Source organism: Schistocerca piceifrons, chromosome 1, assembly GCF_021461385.2.
Source record: "Schistocerca piceifrons isolate TAMUIC-IGC-003096 chromosome 1, iqSchPice1.1, whole genome shotgun sequence".
NCBI classification, from domain to species: domain Eukaryota; kingdom Metazoa; phylum Arthropoda; class Insecta; order Orthoptera; family Acrididae; genus Schistocerca; species Schistocerca piceifrons.
Genome location: NC_060138.1, coordinates 1,150,038,171 through 1,150,063,940, shown reverse-complemented (window position 1 = coordinate 1,150,063,940; position 25,770 = coordinate 1,150,038,171). Strand labels below are relative to the sequence as shown.

The 25,770-nt window shown below is 45.9% G+C and overlaps 1 protein-coding gene across 1 annotated transcript in view; it reads left to right on the top strand.

Annotated features, from left to right (window-relative positions):
* The window catches only part of LOC124778758 (RNA-binding protein Musashi homolog Rbp6), a 1,305,122-nt gene that overhangs the window by 715,336 nt on the left and 564,016 nt on the right, over positions 1 to 25,770 (top strand). The gene's annotated exons all lie outside the window — the stretch shown is intronic.

The following is a 25,770-nucleotide window of genomic DNA, read 5'->3' as shown; positions in this document are numbered from 1 at the left end:
CCCATCGGTGAAGAGAACGTAGTGTCAATCCTGAGCGCTCCATTCGGCACGTTGTTGTGTCCATCTGTACCGCGCTGCATGGTGTCGTGGCTGCAAAGATGAACCTCGCCATAGACGTCGGGAGTGAAGCTGCGCATCATGAAGCCTGTTGCGCACAGTTCGAGTTGAAACACGACCTCCTGTGGCTGCACGATAAGCATTATTCAACATGGTGGCGTTGCTGTCATGGTTCCCCGAGCCATAATCCATAGGTAGCGGTCATCCACTGCAGTAGTAGCCCTTGAGCGGCCTGAGCGGGGCATACCATCGACAATTCCTGTCTCTCTGTATCTCCTCCATTCTGGGGCGGCGGTTAGAAAATTTACTATTGTATAAATGTTTGAATGTAGAAAGACTGCATTTCCCGGCCGATTAACCATATGTGCGGCGGCGGGTGGGATTATTGTTGTTAAATGTTCCTATTATTTATGCTGTCTTTTGCCGTTCCCAACACTGGCTCTCTAACTACAATATCGGCAACCAGAAAGTGATTAGCAAAACGTGAAGCCTGTAATTAGAATTCCTAGTGCCCACTTCATCTGAGAAACACACTTACAGCTGCAGCTTATAGCTCTGAGAAATTAGGAGATTGTCTGGGATTCCTAATCAAAAACGATTTTCTAAAATTTCTCTGTTTTCTGAAAGTCACAGACGAAAAGAAAAAAAAATTCACACAATCTGACTAACAGAGCAGTTCAGAGTCTAAATGCGCTGATGCAACTATAACTGTCCAAATTAAATATTTAAATGAATGCTCACCATAATTTAATGATAATGTTCATCAAACGCCACGCTAAGTAATGGTAGAATGTCTGTCCCGCGGCGGCACGTGAAAATACGACATACGCAAACTGAAGATCGATAATTAAAGTCATCCCAGAATTAACACTTCACTCGAAAATGATTTCATGGTTACGCGTATCCCGAGTAACTTAACGGCATCCGAGGCTGTTTATAGCAATGATACCGACGCGACGCGACTCCCGACACAGATTGTGTGCTATTCAGCGTCGGGAGAGAACTGGGGCCTTCCTTCCTCGCGCAGCGTTCTTATATATAAAGCCGCGGTGCGGACGGCTAAGGGAACGCCTGATCAAATCGGCTCTCCCGACTAGCCACTGGGCTAGTAATGCACCACTTTAAGTTATTGAATAAATCATAGCTTCTTTTGCTGATGGCATATGAAGCTCTCAATTTAAATGTGCATTCAGCACACAGGTAAGTAATCATAATAAATGTCTGACGTGGCTAAGTAAAATATTTTGGGCGAGAGAATTAATTTAATTACACTGCACGCAGTAGACGAGCTCTGAACTTGCCCTTTGGAGATACGCTATCGCTATAGTTTTACAGTTATTGAGTTGAAACTTCTCACATCTTCATGATTACAGCGGATCTCCCTTCTACTTAAATTTAAACATCCTAGCCTTATTTATTAGCTTACTTAATCTATCTTGCTTCCTTAATTTTTAAGACAAAAACCAGAAAATCATGAATTTCAACTAAAATCTTAATTTGTGAGATCCAGAAGACTGTTTCTATTAAATAATTATGAAAATGGAATCTAAATATAAATTTTTAAGTCTCTAGCTCTTTACTGTTGCGCCAATGATTTTTACAGAAAAACGTCCAAATTTCGAAAATGGCTAAAGTTATTGAACTGATATTCAACACATATTAATTTAGTATTACTCCTGACATGCTAGAAACATTTTAGGTTATTTACTTGATTTTTAAAGTATTGCGCAACATTTATGACGTCAGAGCTAGTTACAGCGGACTGGCTGGCACACAGTGGAAAGACTTATGTGAATTTATTAGGGCGTGAGTAGGCTGCTTTCCTACACCATGTCTGAACAACATCGCTTTGATTCACTCCGAAACGCCTGGACATTTCCCTTATTGTGAGCCCTTCCTGGCACACAGTAACAATGCGGACGCGATCGAACCGCGGTATCGACCATCTAGGCGTGGTTGAACTATACACTTCACGAATCGTGTACCTCCTTCCTGTAGAACGACTAGAACTGATCGGCTGTCGGGCTCCTTCCGTCTAATAGGCGCTGCTCATGCACGGTTGTTTACATCTTTGGGCGGGTTTGGTTCAAAATGGTTCAAATGGCTCTGAGCACTATGGGACTCATTAGTCCCCTAGAACTTAGAACTAGTTAAACCTAACTAACCTAAGGACGTCACACACACCCATGCCCGAGGCAGGATTCGAACCTGCGACCGTAGCGGTCTTGCGGTTCCAGACTGCAGCGCCTTTAACCGCACGGCCACTTCGGCCGGCTTTGGGCGGGTTTAGTGACATCTCTGAACGGTCAAAGCGACTGTGCCTGTGATACAATATCCACAGTCAACGTCTGTATTCAGGAGTTTTGGGAACCTGGGTGATGTAAAACTTTTTTTTTATATGTGAACTTTGAAGAAGGACAATATCGTTGTTTCAAAAAGTATAGTAGATAAAAAAAAATCAGTCTCATTACTTTTCTCACACACCTCGCAAATCAGTATTCGTGAAAAGCTTCCTGTCCTGCAACGGTGACGCCACGCGAGAGCAGTTGACACACTGCGTGGTGAATCTGCACAGCTGGTCCGCCAGGCGCCTCGCTGCCGCGGCCGCGCCGTGTCTCCGTGGAGGGGCGTGCTGGAGAGCCCGTGGCCACTCGAGGCCGCAGCCGGCCGCCCTCCACGCAGACACATCCAATTAGGCGACAGCCGAGAGGCGCGGACAGGTGTGGGTGTTGGTGTTGCCTCAGCGCGCGGGCTGAGGACCGGCCGTCGGGTCGGCGCCTGCACTAACAATGTTCCGCGGGTCGCCGCTGACGCTACTCCACCGTCTCCGGTGCGCTCACCTCTGCTGCGGGGCCCCTGCCTAGCATAGCGGCCGAAGCTCACGCCTCACGGTGCCTGCGGAAGCTTCGCTACCCAAACAACCCACGATTTAGTCAAGTGTCTACATTCTTCAACACATTCTACAGAGTGGCGCACGAAATGTGTTACTAATTGTTTCTTTCACAATTTACGACGCATATTACACTACTGGAAATTAAAATAAGAACACCGTGAATTCATTGTCCCAGGAAGGGGAAACTTTATTGACACATTCCTGGGGTCAGATACATCACATGATCACACTGACAGAACCACAGGCACATAGACACAGGCAACAGAGCATGCACAATGTCGGCACTAGTACAGTGTATATCCACCTTTCGCAGCAATGCAGGCTGCTATTCTCCCATGGAGACGATCGTAGAGATGCTGGATGTAGTCCTGTGGAACGGCTTGCCACGCCATTTCCACCTGGCGCCTCAGTTGTACCAGCGTTCGTGCTGGACGTGCAGACCGCGTGAGACGACGCTTCATCCAGTCCCAAACATGCTCAATGGGGGACAGATCCGGAGATCTTGCTGGCCAGGGTAGTTGACTTACACCTTCTAGAGCACGTTGGGTGGCACGGGATACATGAGGACGTGCATTGTCCTGTTGGAACAGAACGCTTCATCCAGTCCCAAACATGCTCAATGGGGGACAGATCCGGAGATCTTGCTGGCCAGGGTAGTTGACTTACACCTTCTAGAGCACGTTGGGTGGCACGGGATACATGAGGACGTGCATTGTCCTGTTGGAACAGCAAGTTCCCTTGCCGGTCTAGGAATGGTAGAACGATGGGTTCGATGACGGTTTGGATGTACCGTGCACTATTCAGTGTCCCCTCGACGATCACCAGTGGTGTACGGCCAGTGTAGGAGATCGCTCCCCACACCATGATGCCGGGTGTTGGCCCTGTGTGCCTCGGTCGTATGCAGTCCTGATTGTGGCGCTCACCTGCACGGCGCCAAACACGCATACGACCATCATTGGCACCAAGGCAGAAGCGACTCTCATCGCTGAAGACGACACGTCTCCATTCGTCCCTCCATTCACGCCTGTCGCGACACCACTGGAGGCGGGCTGCACGATGTTGGGGCGTGAGCGCAAGACGGCCTAACGGTGTGCGGGACCGTAGCCCAGCTTCATGGAGACGGTTGCGAATGGTCCTCGCCGATACCCCAGGAGCAACAGTGTCCCTAATTTGCTGGGAAGTGGTGGTGCGGTCCCCTACGGCACTGCGTAGGATCCTACGGTCTTGGCGTGCATCCGTGCGTCGCTGCGGTCCGGTGCCAGGTCGACGGGCACGTGCACCTTCCGCCGACCACTGGCGACAACATCGATGTACTGTGGAGACCTCACGCCCCACGTGTTGAGCAATTCGGCGGTACGTCCACCCGTCCTCCCGCATGCCCACTATACGCCCTCGCTCAAAGTCCGTCAACTGCACATACGGTTCACGTCCACGCTGTCGCGGCATGCTACCAGTGTTAACGACTGCGATGGAGCTCCGCATGCCACGGCAAACTGGCTGACACTGACGGCGGCGGTGCACAAATGCTGCGCAGCTAGCGCCATTCGACGGCCAACACCGCGGTTCCTGGTGTGTCCGCTGTGCCGTGCGTGTGATCATTGCTTGTACAGCCCTCTCGCAGTGTCCGGAGCAAGTATGGTGGGTCTGACACACCGGTGTCAATGTGTTCTTTTTTCCATTTCCAGGAGTGTAGATATCCCGCTGGGATCTCTACAGCATTACCAGCAGAGCTTGGAAAAACAAATGAGTTACGAAATGACGTGTAATTCACGATACTGCCGCTAGGAGACTAGTAACAAGAGATGGCTGACAATGGAAGACTGTCGACACAGCAACGATCGGCAGTTGTGTTACTTTTTCATGAAACGAAAAGCCTCAGAGGCGTTTTCAACAACAGTTTAACACACGATGGGTTCCTTGCAAGAAGACCATCCACAGGTTGTACGATAAATTTGTACAGGAAGGAACAGTATTGGAAGCGAAGCGACCTCGGCCTAAACCTGTTTGTTCGCCGGAGAATATTGAAGCGGTACGAGTTGCTGTACGGAGAAGTCCCGGCAAATCGTGTAGAAAGGCAACAGTGCAAATGGGAATATCCAGACGCTCCGTTCAACGCTTTCTTAAACGTGACCTCCATATGTACCCATACAAGATGGCCTGTGCACAGAAGCTCACTGAAGAACACAAGCAGCAGAGACTACTGCTTGTAAGATAAATTCGGATTGTAGTATTCACTTATGGGTGAAGGCTAGTGGTCCTTCTTCTTTGGAAGATTGTCGCATTGTTGGTGATTGTACCATCTATAATCATTGAAAGAAGGGAAGAAACTCTCAACAACGTTTAGTTTTCAGACGAGGCGCATTTTCATTTAGACGGCGTAAATGGCATCCGTCCATCCTTGAGGGATGATGGTGTAGCATGCTTGGTTCAGAGTCTGCAGCGTCTGCTGTGGCTAAAAAGTCCCACTCGAGAGTGGCAGTCCCTACTGCAGTTTGGACATGTGAAATTTGAGGGACTTCGAACAGAAGCCGCTCTGTCTCTTCGCTTTGTCCTCTTCCTGATTTGTTCCTGTGTGCGTTCGTCCTCTGAGAGCTTGACGCCTTTGCGCACAGTTACTCGCCACTTGACACGGTCATCTGCAATGCTTTCCCAGCGACTTGGATTGATTCTGGTCTTGGTCAAGTCTCTCTTGCAGACATCCTTGAAACGAAGATGCGGTCGTCCCACTGGCCTCACACCTTCCTGAAGTTCGCCGTACAGCAGCTGTTTCGGTATCCGTTCAGGATCCATGCGCCTGACATGTCCCAACCATCTTAGACGTCGATGACTCGGGAGTGCAAAGATGCTGGTTGTGCTTGCACGATGAAAGACTTCGGTGTTGGGTACTCTATCTCTCCAAGAGATCTGAAGGATCTTCCGGAGACAGCGCAGATGGAAGCTGTTGAGTCGAGATTCATGCCTAGAAAGAGTTGTCCATGTCTCACAGCTATAGAGAAGGGTGCTTATAACACAAGCGTTGTAGACTTTTAATTTAGTTTTTGTGGTAAGCAGTCCGTTGTTCCATACTCTGTTTCTCAATCTAGCCATGACAGATGATGCCTTTGCGATTCTGTTAGTAAGTTCAGTGTCCATGGACAAGTTGCGACATATTGTGGATCCCAAGTAGGTAAAGTCATCAACTATCTGGAGAGGATTGCCATCAATGCTAATGGATTGAAGGTTGGTAGTGCTCTGCCCCATGATCTTAGTCTTTTGAAGGCTGATGAGTAGACCAAACTTTTCACAGGCATTTGATAATTTGTTGATTATATACTGCAGCTCATCTTCTGTGTTCGCTACTAGAGCTGCATCGTCCGCATATAACAACTCACGGATAACAACTGTATTTACTTTGGTCTGGGCGTTGAGGCGAGCGATGTTGAAAAGATTTCCATCAGACCTCGTATGTAGATACACTCCATCCTCACAATCTTCAAAGGAAAATCTGAGCAGAAGGGAAAAGAAAATCCCAAATAATGTAGGAGCTAACCCACACCCCTGTTTCACACCGCTATTAATAGGGAATGCTTCTGATGTTTTACCATTGAAGCAAATTGTTGCTTGTGTTTTCTCATGGAAAGAGACAATTATCTGCAATAGTTTAGGTGGGCATCCAATCTTCTGCAACAGTTTGAAAAGCCCATTTCTGCTCACTAAATCAAGCGCTTTAACAAGGTCAATGAAAGCAATATAAAGTGGCCTCTGCTGCTCACGACATTTCTCTTGTAGCTGTCTTAAGGAGAAGATCATATCTACGGTTGATCGGCCGGGCCACACTGAGATTCTGGGTAGATTCTGGAAGCTAAGATCTGTAATCGCATTAGGATGACTCTTGCATAAGCTTTCCCGGCTACACTTAGTAATGAAATGCCTCGGTAATTGTTACAGTCACTTCTGTTCCTTTTCTGTTTATATAGAGTAACTATCCTCGAATCCCGCATACTCATCGGGACATAACCTTCTTCCCAGCTGGTTGTGATAAGTGAATATAAATGTTTGAGAAGGACAGACTTGTTATACTTAATAACCTCTGCAGGGATCCCATCTTCACCTGGGGCCTTTCCGTTAGCAAGAGAATCTATTTCTCTACTAAGTTCTTCCATAGTAGGCATTGCATCTAGTTCTTCCATAACTGGCATTTGTTTGATGGCGTCACATAACATCCTTGCTAACTTCATTCTCGGCTGCATACAACTCGAGGTAGTGTTCAACCCAGCGTTCCATTTGTTTGCCTTCATCAGTAATGACTTCATCCATCTTGGACTTCAGAGAAGCTGTTTTTTTGACAGTTGGTCCAATTGCTTTCTTAACACCATCGCACATTGCCTTAGTATTCCCAGAGTCGGCCGCTTTCTGTATACCTGCACATAAATTCAGCCAGTAGTTATTTGCGCATCTCCTGGATGTTTGCTGTGCCCTGTTCTTTGCTTCTCGTAGGTCATCTCGAGTTCTTTCGTTTGGGTTTCTTTTGTAAGCAAGCAGGGCTTTCCGTTTAGCCTCAGGGACTGGTTCCATTTCTTCCAAATTTTGCTCGTACCAGTCCTTATTTCTTTTTCCTTTCATTCCATAGGTCAATACTGCTGAGTTGTAGATTGCACCAGAGAGTTTTGCCCATTTCTTATCAACATTCCTTTCTGCTTGCACGTTTCCTGGGAAAGCACTTTCAAAATTACTGGCAAAATCCTGCTTTCTTGGTGTGTCATGAACATGATCTGTGTTAATACGGGGATGACCTCTCGCGTGGTGACATTTTTTAGGAGTGAGCCTCAATGTGCACGCCACTAGGGCGTGGTCTGTGTTGCAATCAGCATTATGATAACTTCGTGTCAGTAGCACATCTTCGAGACCAGTACGCCTAGCTATGAGTAAGTCAAGTTGATGCCAGTGATGAGAGCGCGGGTGTCTCCAAGACACCTTGTGCTGACCCTTAAGCTGGAAATATGTGTTTGTGATACAGAGTCCATAAAAGCAGCAAACTTCAAGCAGTCTCTGGCTATTTTCATTCATTTTTCCCACCCCATGATGTCCCAGGCGATTCGGCCATATGTCGTTATCTGATCCAACTCTAGCATTAAAGTCCCCTAGAACATACAGTGTCTCGGTGCTAGGTACGTTGGCTATTCTATCACTGAGTAAGTCATAAAACAGATCCTTCTCTTCCATGCTGGATGATAAGGTAGGAGCGTACACATTTAGGATGTTGACAGTGCCACTTGAGGAGCATATTTACAAATCAATGGTGGTACAGTACAGTCCAGGAGGGCGTTTTTAACAGCAAATCCTACGCCATGAAGTCTTGGCTCGTCTTGAGACTTCCCCTATCAGAAGAATGTGTAATTATCCTCCCTGATAGAGCCCGCGTCTGGAAGCCGCGTCTCCTGCAGTCCCGCGATGTCTACATTCAAACGATGGAGCTCTCTGTCAATTACGGCAGTCTTACGGATGAAATCAACCTCTTGGGCGCCGTCAATGTACCTTGGACACATGGTCCTAACATTCCAGGTGGCAATACGAAATAGTGATTTCATTATTATTTCGTTTTTGTTGTTGGTAGGTGTACTATATCAACCCGCCTGTCGAAGATTACTTCTAAGCTCCACACACCCCGTGAAGCAGACGGATAGTAGCGGGACACCACCATATTGGCTGGGGGCTGCCCAGCTTGAGGCGGGCGGTAGCTGTCCAATGAGATGCAATGATCTCTCCCATCGTCGGAAGTGGCCCCTGGCACTCGAGTCTTACGCCAGTCAGACAGAGCTTATAACCGGTAACTGCCTCTTCCTGTGTTGTGCCGCAGTCCTTGGACGTCGCTGAAGTGTCCTCTCGAGGATGCTACAAGCCTGAGCGATAAATATGAAGACACGTGAGTTGCCCAATCATCACGCTCTCCCTCTCGACCTGAATGGTAATATCCAGAGGAAAGGCGAGCCAATACGTCTGGTATCACTTCGGTTGCAGGAGCTGCCGAAAGGGGATGTAGTACGCCTTCCAACCGCCTTTGGGGCTCCACTCCAGATTTTCTTTCGGGGTTTTCTCCCTTAGCCTTCATCCCTCCCGAGACCAACCACAAGGCAGAGGTGTGTTAAGGTAATTAGAGAAAGAAAAGGAATGTTAACTGAGGAGAGGGTAAAGAATAGGATATAGGATATAAGACGGGTCGTTGTGAGGCACACTTTGTCTGACTCCTCTGCTGAGACCTGCCCGGCTAGGTTGGACCTGCCAGTAGCTACGCTACCGCCGATATAGTCTCAGCTTCCTTGGAGCACACAAACTCTCCCGCCCACACGGACAGTGCTACGATAAGGCGGTGCCTCATGGGAGAGTTAGACGGTGTGGTTAACAAACAAAATGCACGCTTTTGGGCCACTGAAAACCCACAAGTGCTTCATGAACGATAACATTCCAGCGTGGGCAGCAAATTCCAGTCAAGGACTTTCTTTGAAGAAACTGTGAACAGCGAGCGTTATTTGAGCATGCTTCGCAATAGCTTCATTCCACAGCTTCTTGCTACTGCCTTGCCCTTCAACACGCAGTGGTTCATGTAAGATAGAGCAAGGCCACATACTGCAAACACTGTGTTGGAGTTTTTACACGAGCATTTCGACATGCGGATCATTTCACTCAGTTTTCCAGGTCGCTTCAATGACGGACAAAATTGGCCCCCCAACAGTCCAGACCTCAATCTGCGTCACTTTTTTCTTTAGGGGTACCTAAAGGAAAAAATTTTCCCGAAACGTATACGTGATTTAATGGAGCTCAGAAGAATTATTCTTCAAGCTTGCAGTGAGATTACGGAAGACATGTGCCATAGGGTAATCACTAACTTCAGTGTTCGTTTGAAGGAACTTATGAAACGAAATGGTGGACATATTGAGCATGTGATGAGTTAGAACAAATCTCCATGGACGACTCTTCATTGTAGTATATGTTCCTTTCAGATCGCATTGACAATTCTATTCAAAAACAAAATGGTAACACATTTCGTGCGCCACCCTGTATATACACTGAAGTGCCAAAGAAACTGCTGTAGGCAGAATACGGCGCTGCGGTCGGCAAGGCCTATCTAAGACAACAAGTGTCTGGCACAGTTGTTCGATCGGTTGCAGCTGCTACAGTGGCAGGTTACCAAGATTGAAGTGAGTTTGAACGGAGCGTTACAGTCGGCGCACGAGCGAGGCAGCAATGAAATGGGGACTTCCCCATAAGACAATTTCACGAGTGTACGTGAATATCAGCAGTCCGGTGAAACTTCAAATATCTAACATCAATGCGGCCGGAAAAACATCCTGTAAAGACGGGACCAACGACAACGGAAGAGAATCTTTCAACGTGACACAAGTGCAACCCTTCCGAAAATTGCTGCAGATTTCAGTGCTGAGCCATCAACAAGTGTCAGCATGCGAAGCATTCGTCGATATGGGCTTTCGGAGCCGAACACCCTCTTGTGTACCCTTGATGACTGCATGACACAAAGCTTTACCCCTCCCCTCGGCCCGTCAACACCGACATTGGACTTTTGATGACTGGAGTTGCCTGTTTGGACGAGTCTCGTTTCAAATTGTATCGGGTAGATGGACGTGTACGGATACGGAGACAACCTCATGAGTCAAATGGTTCAAATGGCTTCTAAGCATTATGGGTCTTAACATTTGAGGTCATCAGTCCCCTACACTTAAAACTACTTAAACCTAACTAATCTAAGGACATGACAGACACCCATGCCCGAGGCAGGACCGTAGCAGCAGCGCGGTTCCGGACTGAAGCGCCTAGAACCGGTCGGCCACCGCGGCAGGCTCCTCATGAATCCATGGTCCCTGCATGTCAGTAGGGGACCGTGCAAGTTCGTGGAAGCTCTGTGATGGTGTGGGGCGTGTGCAGCCGGATTGATAAGAGACCTCTGATACGTCTAGATACGACTCTGACAGGTGACACGTGCGTACGTGTCCTGTTTGATAACCTGAATCCATTCGTGTCCGTTGTGCATTCCGACGGACTTGGGCAATTCCAGCAGGACAATGCTACACCCTAGACGTCCATAAGTGGTACAGAGTGGCTCCAGGAACACTCTTCTGAGTTTAAACACTTCTCCTGTCCACCAAACTCCCCAGACATGAACATTATTGAGCATATCTGGGATGCCTTGCAACGTGCTGTTCAGAAGAGATCTCCACCACCTCGTACGCTTACGGATTTATGGACAGTCACGCAGAACTCATAGTGTCAATTCCCTCCAGCACTACTTCAGGGATTAGTTCGAGTCCATGCCACGTCGTGTTGCGGCATTTCTGCGTGCTACCTGAGGCGCTAAACGATATTAGGCAGATAATAATTGGCAACCAATGCTGTACAATCGCAATAAAGCCATGAGATGTTCTAGTGACCCTTTTAATAGGACATGTTACGCGTTTCGGGATTGCAGCCATCTTCAGGCACCACAAACTTCAACTCCTTCTTAATGCATGGTTGTTTACATCCTTGGGCGGGTTTAGTGACATCTCTGAACAGTCAAAAGGACTGTCTGTGATACAATATCCACAGTAAACGTCTGTTCAGGAGTTCTGGGAACCGGGGTGATGCAAAAAATTTTTTTGATGTGTGTATTTTGTAATCGTTTCGCCAAAGAGCGGCGAATTGTAACCGCTGACAACCTAATCCCTGCCTGTCTGTACCAACGGGGATGAAATAACAATAAGGAAAAAAAGTAAGAAAACCAAGACAAATCAACCCGCCAAACTAATACTTGCCTCAGTAGAATGCCTGTAATAGTGTCACATCAGGGGGTGTTAAGCAATTCGTCGGTAACAAAAACAACAACAAAAGAAGTGATGTGAAGAGACTGAAAGCCGGCTAGTCGATATCGGGCTGTGTGGCCTGCAGATGGCAGCCGCTGCGACTGTCGACTGTCGATGTGTGGCGCGCGGCCGCGGACATGGCGGCCGTCCCCGGGGGCGGCTGTTTCAATTTGGCACCGCCCCCGCACGACACGGCGCCACCTCTCCCTCGGCGATTGCCCGCCGCCGGACAACTGCTGCTCGCGACGTGTCGCCCAGGTGCCCCGTGGGGCCCAACTTGTCCGCGCGTCGCGGCGCGCTGATGAACCGCGTCGGGCCCGGCGTAATCCATCACGCCTCCACACTTACGCTCCTGACGGATATCCGGTCCGACTGTATTTTCCTGGTGACTTCCATTGCTTTTCCTACGCACTGCCACCCTTCTCTTCCTTTTAAATTAGGTCTTTGCCCTATCTACCATTTAAAGACGACAGGCAAAGGTTCGTAGAGACTCGTGCGTCTGTGAAAAGATCTACGCGCAAACTAAACAACTAGCATCATCATACCTGGCCGGGAACCCGAGAAAATTTTGGTCCTGTATACGAGGCACGTTTTTTTTAAAAATAAGTAGCGTTTTGAAATAAAAAAAGACGTGCCAAGATATCTCAATAATTTTATTTTCACATGAAAGCCTGTACCTTAATCTACTTTTCTACATAATTTCCGTCAATATTGAGGCACTTGTCATAACTTTGTTCCAGTTTTTGAATACCCTCCTCATAGAAGTCTGCCGCCTGACTTGTTAACCACTGCATCACCACTGTTTTGACTTCGTCATCGTCTTGAAGACGCTGACCGCCCAGGTGTTTCTTCAAGTTCAGGAACAGATGGTAGTCACTGGACGTAAGATCGGAGCTGTACGGAGCATGATCTAGAGTTTCCCATCGAAAAAATGTGATGAGATCTTTGGTCTGATTCGCCACATACGGACGGGCATTGTCTTGCAGCAAAACGTTGCCGTTGCTCAACTTCCATGGACTGTTGCTTTGATTCTGGTGTGACGTAGGCCACCCATGTTTCATCGCCCGTAACAATTTGGCTTAAGCAATCATCACCGTCGTTGTGGTGCCGCTCAAGGGAAGTCAATTCACCGTCTAAACGTTTGGTTTTGTGCTCATCCGTCAACATTTTCGGTACCCAACGCGCGCACAATTTTCGGTAATTCAAGTGCTCGGTGACAATCCCATACAAAACACTACGAGAAACATTAGGAAAGTCATCCCGCAAGGAGGAAATCGTAAAGCGTCTGTTTTCTCTCACCTCGTTGTCCACTTTCTGCACCAATCTTTCATTAACGACCGAAGGACGCCCACTCCATTGTTCATAATGCACATTTGTGCGGCCATCTTTAAATGCTCTCACCGACTTTCTTACCATTCCATCACTCATAATGTTTTCTCCGTAAACTGCACAGATCCCACGATGAATATTGATCGCTTTTAGGTCTTTAGCACTAAGATATATTATGACAGCCCGTACTCCACAGTCGGCGGGACTCACGTTTATCGGAGGCATGTTAAACACTCTGTACACAACGTAAACATGGAAGAATTAGACTGTAATGGCGACAGTGCGTAGATTAAGATACAGGCTTCCATGTAAAAATAAAATTATTGAGATATCTTTGCACGTCTTTTTTTAATTTCAAAACGGTGCTTACTTAAAAAACACGCCTCGTATAATGGATAAGTGGGTCTAAGGCTTCCAAACAGTCACTCGTTTGCCAGACTGGTGTCGCAGTATAAGGGAGCAAAACGAAAGCCTACGTTTTAAATCTCGCGTTCCAGAAATCGTTCAAGCAGGAGAATCGTACAAACGTACCGAATGAACGACAAAGTAATAAGCATCTCTGGCGTAGAGGAACAACTGAAAGAGTTGAAAACAAAAAAGTCGCCAAGTCAGAATGTAATTCCAGTTCGGTTTTGTAAAGAGTATCTGCAGAATTGGCTTCTCATTTAGCTTGTACTTACATCGGATCTGTCGCCCATCGCAAAGTCCCAAAACGCAGGTGAGTTCTGTATATAAGAAAGGTAAAAGAGCGGACCCTAAGAATTACAGACCAGTATCATTGATATAAGTTTGCTGCAGAATTCTAGAACATATTCCGAGTTCGAATATAATAAATTTACTAGAGACAAAACAGCTTATTTCCAAGAATCAGTTCGGTTTTAGAAAGCATCGCTCGTGCGAAACGCAGCTGTTGATGAAAGACAACAGGCAGACTCCATGTTTCTAGAGTTGCGAAAAATATTTAACACGGTGCACCACCGCAGACTGTTAACAAAGGTAGGAACATATGGAATAGATTCCGAGGTGTGTAATGGCTCGAAGACTTCTTACGTCCTCGACGGCGATGTTCATCAGAGACAAGGGTATCATCAGAAGCGCTCCAGGGAAGTGTGACAGAACCGCTATTATTTTCTGTATACATAAATGATGTGGCGGAGAGACTTAACAGCAGTCTGCGGTTGTTTGCTGGTGATGCTATGGTCTAAGAGAAGGTGTCGGAAGTTAATTGACTGTGGGAGTATAGAAGACGACCTAGACAAAATTTCTAGTTGGTGTGACGAATGGCAGCTAGCTCTACACGTAGAAGAACGTAAATTAATGCGGCTGATTAGGGAAACAAACCCGTAATGTTCGGGTGCAGCATTAATAGTGTCCTGCTTGACACAATCATGTCGTTTAAATTGTTCAAATGGCTCCAAGCACTATGGCACTCAACATATGAGGTCATCAGTCCTCTAGACTTAGAACTACTTAAACCTAACGAACCTAAGGACATTACACACATCCATGCCCGAGGCAGGATTCGAACCTACGTCTGTAGCAGCAGCGCGGTTCCGGACTGAAGCGCCTAGAACCGCTCGGCCGTCGTTTCAATATCTTGGCGAAACGTTGCAAAGATATATGTAATGGAACTAGCATGGGAAGACGAATGGTAGACTTTTGTTTATTGGGACAATTTTAGGAAAGTGTGTTTCATCTGTAAAGGAGAGCTTATATACGGCGTTAGTGCGACCTGTTCTTGAGTACTGCTCGAGTGTTTGGGATCTCCATCAGGTCGGATGAAAATGGAACCGGGAAGAAAATCTCAACTACTGGTACAGGGAACCCTCCGCCACGCAACGTACGCTAGCTTGCGGAGTATGTATGTAGATGTATATGTAGAACTATTGCTGTGTACAAAAGGTATGTGCTTCACTTTTAGCGGTTTTGTAGGGTTGGCACTTATCTGTGGAAAGGCGACCTCCCACGTGATGTGAAAACGATTGTGTACGAGGATCTGGTGAGGTGACAGCATGGAATCCCACGTTTCATTACAATGCGAAGAGAGAACGACGCGTTGATTTGGCTGTCAACCCGAGGTAGATTCTATCATCACACTCCGAGTAATGGCAAAATGGCAGCACACCATAAGAAGACTCTTAACAATTACAAAATTCTCTCATTACAAAATTTACGATCATGTCAACCAGTTGCATTATTAGTTACATTATGGCAACAAAGAGATCAAAGTAAAACCAAACCTCTGAATGTTATTAGTTATCTAAGGGACAAAGATTTCCTTAAATTAATAGTTCTGATAAACAAACATCTCTTTCTTGCTCATCCATTGGTTACTTTGCAAAATTCCTTCAAAAACCTTCTCCATAAAAACAAAACAAACAATAATGGATGTTTACAAACAAGTTTTGTATATTTGTAAATTTGTGGCAAGTTCTATGGGACCAAACTGCTGAGGTCATCGATATCTAGGCTTACACACTACTTAACTAACGTAAACTAACTCACGCTAAGGACAACACACACACACCCATGCCCAATGGAGGACTCAAACCTCCGACGGGAGAAGCCGCGCGAACCGTGGCAAGGCGCCTCAGACCGCATGCCTACCCGCGCGGCAAAGAAGTTTTCATCTCCATAATAAAGTACTCCAGATTATTTCTTTCAGTTTCAGCCATATCAAACCTTCTTGTCTATAAGCTCAACTACTCGCTACTGTCCCTCAAATAAGAATTCCCCAGCGCTTCACATTTGCCTGACTAGCAAGTCAACCACAGACAAAACTAAACATAGATTAACGATCTTATGCACTACTCCTACAGTGCACACATTCCTCTTTGTCCCTATACGCTGAAGGTGAATTATTTACAATAGCAGAAAACACACGAAACTCTTACATATGACGTAGGTGGATAGCGACCACACTCCCTTCTCTCCAAAGTACTCCACAGACTGCCAGTAATACTGGCATCTGGTAACTTTGGTGGCCACGGAATATACGATAATTCATCCTCGCGCTCACTAAACCAGTCTCGGACCATGCGAGCTGTATGAGGAGAGACCCTGTCGTCTTGGAAGACAGCCTCGTCATGGGGGGACGCACATTGTACCGTGGAATAGACCTGATCACTCAAACTTGTCACCCAGTAATGCTACCTTGCAGAGTAACTATGGTGCTGATGGAATACCACGAAATAGATGTTCAGAGCTACATCTACATACATACTTCACAGGCCACCATACGGTATGTGTCGGAGGGTGCCCCGTACCACTATAGCCATTTCTTCTGTTCCAGCGAGGAAAGGCGAGGGTCTGTATGCCTACGTAAGAGCCCCAATTTCTCTACTCTTATCTTCATGGTCCTTACGCGAAATGTACGTTGGCGGCAGTAGAATCGTTCTGCAGTCAGCCTTAAATGCCTGCTCTCTAAATTTTCTCAGTAGTGCTCCTCAAAAAGAACGTCACCGAACCATCACCGTGCCGGCCCATGTGGCCGAGCAGTTCTAGGTGCTTCAGTCCGGAACCGCGCTGCTGCCACGGTCGCAGGTTCGAATCCTGCCTCGGGCATGGATGTGTGTGATGTCCTTACGTTAGTTAGGTTTAAATAGTTCTAACAGGGGAACCTCCCCATCGCACCCCACTCAGATTTAAAGTTGGCACAGTGGATAGGCCTTGAAAAACCGAACACAGATCAATCGAGAAAACAGGAAGAAGTTGTCTGGAACTATGAAAAAATAAGCAAAATATACAAACTGAGTAGTCCATGCGCAACATATGCAACATCAAGGATATTGCGAGATCAGGAGCGCCGTGGTCCTGTGGTTAGCGTGAGCAGCTGCGGAACCGAAGGTTCTTGGTTCAAGTCTTCCCTCGAGTGAAAAGTTTAATTTTTTTATTTTCAGCTTATGTGACAAACTCTTATGTTTTCATCACTTTTTTGGGAGTGATTATCACATCCACAAGAAAACCTAAATCGGGCAAGGTAGAAGAATCTTTTTACCCATTCGCCAAGTGTACAAGTTAGGTGGGTCGGCAACATATTCCTGTCTTGTGACCCTCATGCCGTCACCAGTGTCGTATAGAATATATCAGACGTGTTTTCCTGTGGAGGAATCGGTTGACCTATGACCTTGCGATCAAATGTTTTCTCGGTTCCCATTGGATATGCACGTCCTTTCGTCTACTAATCGCACGGTTTTGCGGTGCGGTCGCAAAACACAGACACTAAACTTATTACAGTGCACAGAGACGTCAATGAACGAACGGACAGATCATAAATTTGCGAAAATAAAGAAAGTAAACTTTTCACTCGAGGGAAGCCTTGAACCAAGGACCTCTCGTTCCGAAGCTGCTCACGCTAACCACGGGACCACGGCGCTCCTGAGCTCACACTACCCTTTATGTTGCATATCTTCCACATGGAGTACTCAGTTTGTATATTTTGGTTATTTTTTCATAGTTGCACACAACTTCTTCCTGTTTTCTCGATTGATCTGTGTTCAGTTTTTCAAGGCCTATCCACTGTGCCAACTTATAACTACGAGTACAACAGAGGGGGGTGCGATGGGGAGGTTCCCTTGTAAGTGTAGGGGACTGATGACCTCAGATGTTAAGTCCCATAGTGCTTAGAGCCATTTGAACCATTTGAACTATCACCTCGCTGGCCTCTGCTTCGAAGGCTTGGTATGTCGTACGCCAAACGTAAACTCGTTCGAAAGTTGGGAACAGTGAACCCAGACTCATCCGACCACGTGAGTTTCTTCTATTGCTCCCAGATCATCACCGTAACTTAGCCTCGAAGGCATCTCCATCGAAGGCTTGAAACGGCGTACACCAGACGTAAACCCGACCAAAAGTTGCAAACAGTGAAACATTCTTCCTTTGTCCTATAGTCTAGCGTTTATGGCCTCGGTACCCCGTTTTCCTCTTACCGGCATTTGCATCTCTCATGCGTGGTTTTAGAATTCCTGCCCGCCCTGCAGTTTCCTGCTGATGGAGCTCCCTTCTTGCTGTTTAGGTGCTTACAGGCAGTTCCGCAGTGGCTTCTGCAGCCTTCGTGATCTTATATTTCGTCACAATCCTCTTCAATGACCGTCCGTCATGATCCTCAAAACACCTGTTCCTCCGCATTGTAACTTAGCGGATACTGTTTCTTCGCATTCTCTGTGCGCCATATAAATCTTCGATTCAGGCCTGTAACACGCCAAACACGTCGGCTACGAAGGTTACGGGAGAACCCCGCATACGAGCACCAACAATTTGCCCACGTTTGAACAGACTTAGCTCCACCCGACAGGGTAACCGAGAGCGCTAACGCGCTGCTTTCTGGACTCTAGTAGGTGCGCCGGCCCCGGATCGAATCCGCGCGGCGGATTAACGACGAGGACCGATGTGCTGGCCAGCCTGGATGTGGTTTTTAGGCGGTTTTCCAAATCCCGCGAGGTGAATACCGAGCTAGTCCCCATGTTCCGCCTCAGTTTTACGGCTCGCAGACATCTGAACACATTCGCACTATTGCATGCATTACACTCGACGAAGACAGTTGGGGTACACTGATTCCGTCCCGGGAGGTACGGGGTGGCGGCAGGAAGGGCATCCGGCCACCCCATGAACCATTAACATGCCAAATCCGATTTACGATGGCTGACCCTGAATAACTGCGGGACAAGGCTCAAGCGATAGATAGATAGATAGCTAGATAGATAAACAGATAAATAGAACAGACTGAGCTCCGACGTAACGCGCTCGCGTCTACACAGAACACTGTTCGGACCACGAATGACGCTTGCTACGTATTGAGTACATCACAGAGATGGCGTTCGTCATCAAATACAACAGCCCAACCTGCAGGTTTGACTAGCATTAGAATTTATGTTCAAGCATCAATTTCTCGCGGTGTTTCCATAGTCTCGTGCAACCCCTGCACATTTCCTTACGCGTCACCCAATGAATCTAGGTCTGACATTTGCCTTTGCTATATCTGGATTTATATTATATTTTGCCATTGATATTCCTGTCGAATAAAAGCCATCTTCAACTGCAGCTCTGCTGTCGTCTCGTAAAATTTCTGCAGTGCGCAGCTTTTATGAATATGGGAAGTGAAGAATTGTTTCTTCGCCGAGATTAAATTCCTACGGCGCAGATCTCGGCGGCTCTGTCACAGGGGAGGGGTAGCAGGTGAGCAAATAACGCACGTGTCGCGCGCATTCTGTTTCGACGGGCGCGCGGAGTGGCAGGTGCCCGCGCGGGGTTTCATTCCGGGCTGACCCGTGACGTCAGCTGGTGCAATAACGCGCACCTGGGCTGTGCTATATTGCCCGCGGCGGGCCGCAGGTGCGCATGGACACACACGCAGCCGTGCCACGGACACGTGCGGCGACACGGGACAGCCGAGCCGATCTATATAGTGCGCCTTGCAGTACAGCCGCTGCCTCGACCGCGACCTACATCAGAAACAGAAAATTGGTTTTCAGTGGTTCAAATAATTGTTGATCGAATTTAAAATTTTTCCACAATCTACTAATTAATTCTTATGTTAATGTTTTAACACAATCGATCAAGTTGTTGTTGTTGTGGTCTTCAGTCCTGAGACTGGTTTGATGCAGCTCTCCATGCTACTCTATCCTGTGCAAGCTTCTTCATCTCCCAGTACACACTGCAACCTACATCCTTCTGAATCTGTTTAGTGTATTCATCTCTTGGTCTGCCTCTACGATTTTTACCCTCCACGCTTCCCTCCAACACTAAATTGGTCATCCCTTGATGCCTCAGAACATGTCCTACCAACCGATACCTTCTTCTAGTTGTGCCACAAACTTCTCTTCTCCAAAATCCTATTCAATACCTCCTCATTAGTTATGTGATCTACCCATCTAATCTTCAGCATTCTTCTGTAGCACCACTTTTCGAAAGCTTCTATTCTCTTCTTGTCCAAACTAGTTATCGTCCATGTTTCACTTCCATACATGGCTACGCTCCATACAAATACTTTCAGAAACGACTTCCTGACACTAATATCTATACTCGATGTTAACAAATTTCTCTTCTTCAGAAACGCTTTCCTTGCCATTACCAGTCTACATTTTATATCCTCTCTACTTCGACCATCATCAGTTATTTTGCTTCCCAAATAGCAAAATTCCTTTACTACTTTAAGTGTCTCACTACCTAATCTGATTCCCTTGGCATCACCCGCCTTAATTCGACTACGTTCCATTATCCTCGTTTTGCTTTTGTTGATGTTCATCTTATATCCTCCTTTCAACTATTAAGTTTAAAACTGGATACTATGTATACAGGGTGTTACAGAAAGAACTTTTAAAAATTTGGGAGATCAAAAATGGCTCTGAGCACTATGGGACTCAACATCTGAGGTCATCAGTCCCCTAGAACTTAGAACTACTTAAACCTAACTAACCTAAGGACATCACAAACATCCATGTCCGAGGCAGGATTCGAACCTGCGACCGTAGCGGTCACGCGGTTCCAAACTGATGCTCTTAGAACCGCACGGCCACACTAGCCGGCTTTGGGAAATCGTACAGGACGAAATTCGGAACATTTTCCAGTAAGGGACCTACGCTGACGGAAAAAAATCGCGACGCCAAGGACTTCTGCGACATAAACTGAAACTGGTAGGCATATTTCTACATCTGAAAGATGATGTGTATTAAAATTACGCGTAAGGATTGTGGTAGTAGAACCACTATGAGGTAGCAAGTCAGACTTTTTTTAATACACTCTCTAGCGGTCGTGAGTATTAGTTACCTTTGCGATTAGACGTGGGCGAGTTGATGTTAGTTAAAAATGGCCATAAGGCGACAAGGACGTTGAAACGTCCCCTTAGGAAAATTATAAATGACAGTGCTGGTAAACCTCTTACGTTATTTGATTTTCAAACAGACGAGCAAAATTGAACGTACTCAAACATTTCTCTCTTTACTTATTCTGATCATCACTAAACTGACACACAATATTTTTGCGCAACGCAATCTGACTTACAATAATCCCTACAAAAGAATGGCCCTGACTAACAATAACCTATACCTTTCATGAATCACTTACCTCACAAAAATCTTCGTTACTCCAACTACTGCAATACATCGAGCGCCAATTGTACCAGCTAAATAAAAGATTCTAACTATTGAAGGCACTAACTACTGATAGGCATACTTAGCAAATGAAAGATTTTGATAGAGAACAAACAATGTATTTACCTTAATAGTGTTCCAAAGTCATAATATCAGTTCATGACATCCAGTGTTACAAATTTACTCTTTCTGATGGACACACGTCCAGATCATCCGCTCTCAGAACCCCGCCATCTCACTCCCCACATCCACCACTGCTGGCGGCTCACCTCCAACTGCGCAGCGCTACGAGCTGTTCACATCCAATTGCCCAACACTACAATAGCAAATAATCCAACAATGGAAACCAGCCACAGACTGCACACAGCACAGTCAGTGATTTTCATACAGAGCGCTACGTGGCGTTACCAACATAAAAACCTAAACAGCCTACTTACAACTTCATTACCAATACCTCAGTGACGGTGAACGAGTAACAGTGCTAGGAGAAGCTAGGCGTCCCTTCTGCGATATTGCACAAAGATTTGGCGGGAATGTAGTCAGTTTACATGTTAGCTGGCAGCGGCGGTCACGAGAATGTACGGTCGTAAGAAGACTCCGGAGAAGACAATCTTTTAAGCGTACGACTCTGGCGTATCGTACTGCATCTGCAGTTGCAATCTGAGCAGCAGACGGCACCACAGTGACGCAGCAAGCTGTTATAAATCGGTTACTTCTAAGTCAGCTCCGAGCCAGACGCCCTGTAGCGCACATCCACTGACCCCAAAGCACTCCCATTTGCAGCTTCAGTGGTGTCAAGCGAGAGCTCATTGGAGGGCAAGGTGGACGTCTGCTGTGTTTGCTGATTAAAGATCGTTTTGCCTCGGTGCCAGTGATGGCCTTGTGTTGGAAACCCGTTGAGGCTCTGCAAACAACCTGTTTACGTGCTAGACACATTGGACGTACACCTCGACTTATGGTCTGGGGCGTGATTTTGTATGACAGCAGGAGCATTCCCCTGGTTATCCCACGCAGCCTGTCTGCAAATTTGTACGTCACTCTGGTGATTCGACTTGTTGTGCTGCCATTCATGAACAGCGTACCAGGGGGTGTTTTTCAACAGGATAACGTTCGCCCACATACCATTTTTGCAACCAGCATGCTCTACAGTGTCGACGTTTTGCCTTGGGGCCGACCGTTGTGGCTGAGCGGTTCTAGGCACTTCAGTCCGGAAGCGCCCTGCTGCTACGGTCGCAGGTTCGAATCCTGCCTCGGGCATGGATGTGTGTGATGTCCTTAGGACAGTTCTCAAAGGCAATTTTACAAAATTAGTATGTTTAGCTACATTTCTTTATCAGACATGAAGTATATTCTAATTAGGTGAAGTTAAAAGTTACTAACTTCACTTCGAAGTAATATGTGGATATCCAATATAGGTACTTTAGAAACACAAGGTCAGATATGCTTTTGAATATCAGTAAGTTAGTGAAATTTTGAACAGAGACACAATTTTAGAATAGAAATAATATGTTTCAATGATTTAATAAAACGTTTTTGTACTTACTTATCATTTTGGATGCTGGCTAGTAAAGCAGTACCCGTAAGTCCATAAATTATAGTGTTCGTAATACGGAATCAGTTACTCCTTGATGTTAGTGTATCGAGCAGTAAACCGAAGGAGTTTCGGTCTCGTACCTTACACTGTGTTGTCTTGAGTTCTTCCCGTATTCGTCATCGAAGTGTAAATGTAAAGTTTCAACGAAATGATTAACACCAAGCAGAATGTTACAGCAGGTGGCAAAGATAGGATGCAGTTTATACTAGTAGTTTTGCCACAATTTTGGTAGTTTTCTTCCGATTGCTTCATGCAAACGGCGAATAACTTCCAGATAGTATTACTTATCGACCGTACGACCATAGGGCAGGAAGTCATGATACACTATCCCACTGTAACCGGAGAAAACGGTGACAAGAACCTTCACAAGTGGTCGAACTTGTCGACCTAGCGTGGTCACATGTTGCCCTTGAAAAGTGTGCATACCGTTCCACTCGGCTCTGTTTTAATCACTCACTGAATCTCCATTTTTGCTTATCGATGACAAATGAAGATAGAACGCTGGACAACACAGGAAGTTTTATTTTATGTTATACAACGCTGGAAGAAAGCTGTGTGTTAACAATAATTTTTCATGCAAATTTTTAGTTTTCGGCTAATAACACCTCATTATCCGATGGTCATAATTGTCTGTAATTCGCAATTGTCGTTCCTCCGACTTGTGTTTCATTAGATTCATTAAACATCGACTGTTCAAATATTCAATGTTTTACCTTAATCGGTGTTATAACAGACAAATCTTTCTATTTTAAGTTCATTTCTATTCAGCCTCAGACATTCCTTTTAAGGTACTTCTCCCGTTCGTTCGTCAGCACATATCTCTGGAGCACAAGAAATTTTAGTATTCCAAACTACTTTCCCAATGAAAACATAAAATACATTAATTTCTTATTATTTAAAATATTCTCCAAATTCTTGCTGCGTCAAATTATAACAAAAACTCGAATTTTTCGATTACAGCTTCCTTCATAACGCTGTACAATTGTACAGGGTGGGCAAAATACAACTGGCCTGGAAAATGTTTCAAGCACCTTAAGATAGACAACCTGGCTTATATCATCCTTGCCTGTCTTAAGGTGCGTGAAATTTTCATGGCTAGTTTCATTTTACCAACCCTACATTTTTATCATAACCACGTCAACGGAGACATAGGGAGAGAGCAACAAATCGAATTTTCTCACAGCAGCATTGCTGATACTGTGAACAAAGTACTTTTGTGCATGTAGTTAGACACATGGTTTCAACAGACATCACGGTAATTATGGCAATCGCGTTGTCACAGTGAAGAAGCTGGGTGCTGGGGAGTAGAGACAGGGAAAGTCGTGAATCGAAGAAAAATAGAGAAGATGAAGGCGTATTTTCAGCGAGAGCTTTAGTGGCATAAACGGTGCCACGTCAACTGCTAGGACTGATGACTTTCCGATGTCCCTGCCGCTGTGGCAAATGTAGCGAGATGACAAGAGGTTTCAGCGCCTTGCTCACACCAATGCAGGCAACCCAGCAAACAGGTATTCAACGCAGCGTTGTCTGCCGCATAGGCGCTTCCGTGGAAGCAAAACGTGTAGCAGTTACCATCATTACGTTTACTGTATAATATTCCCTGCATCTTGTCTAACTATCCAAACAATACTTACCGCGCATCATCTTCAGTGCATCACTATCCTTGCGTCGTTAACATCTTTTACAAAATATTTTAAGTTTTATAGTGGTGTTCAGTCGGAATACTAATTTGATGCAGCTCTCCACTCTAGTCTACAATCTGCGAGCCTCACCAGTTCTGAGTAGATGGTGAAATCTACATCCACTTGAGCCTGCTTACTGTAGTCGGACACTAATGTTCCTTTTCAAGCTTTATCTCTTCACACTTCACTCCATAACAAAACTGGACTATTGCTTGATGAGTGCGAGGTTATCATTATTACGCCTCTCTCTTTACGAGAACAAACATAGCCTCTATGAGATGCGACAACGCAGCTCCGGTTACAACAATCAGATATGACGGTGTTCGTTTAGGACGCGTAGCGTGGCAATTGTGGTTGTCGTTCAGAGTCGGCCGGTCGTTAAGATAATGTGTTTCCGGCTGCACGCGCGGAAAAAGTGTTTAACAGCAGCTTAAGTGTGCGGAATGTCGTCCCAGAATGAATCAGTCCATAACGCGAGGCTTTGCTAGAATCTCGTGGCATGATTTTATTAGTCTGATTCCAAAACTGTCGCCTACAAAGGCATTAATAAATCAATAGTTGCATATTTATCTGTTGCATTTTCTAAACCTCATCCACCGGCAATTAAATGTTATGTATCACTCAACAAGTAACCGTAAAAAAGGAGAGGTGTTATTATCAATTAAGTGAGACATAGGAAAACGAGTGGCTCTCATCCGTGTAATGTCGTGTCATATGGACCGAACGTTTCCTATAGGCAAGCTATCCCCTAAATTTCTTTTCTTCCCAATTTGATAGAACGCATGAGTTGAAACGTCCCCTTTGAAAAATTGTACAAGACTGTGCATAAACTGCCACACAATATTTTTTTAGCGCAACGCAATCTGACTTTCAATAATCCCTACAAAAGAATGGCCCTGACTAACATTAACCTATACCTTTCACAAATCACTTACCTCACAAAAATCTTCGTTACTCCAACTACTGCAATACAGCGAGCGCCACTACTGTCAGCTAAATAAAAGACTCAAACTACTGAAGGCACTAACTACTGATAGGCATAGTTAGCAAATGGAAGATTTTGATAGAGAACAAACAATGTATTTACCTTAATAGTGTTCAAAAGTCATAATATATATAGCAGTTCATGACATCCAGTCTTACAAATTTCAAAACTCCGCCATCTCTCCCCACATCGACCACTGCTGGCGGCTAACCTCCAACTGCGCAACGCTACGCGCTGTTAACATCCAGCTGCCCAACACTACAATGGCAGACAACAATGCAAACTAGCCACAGACTGCACACTGCACAGCCA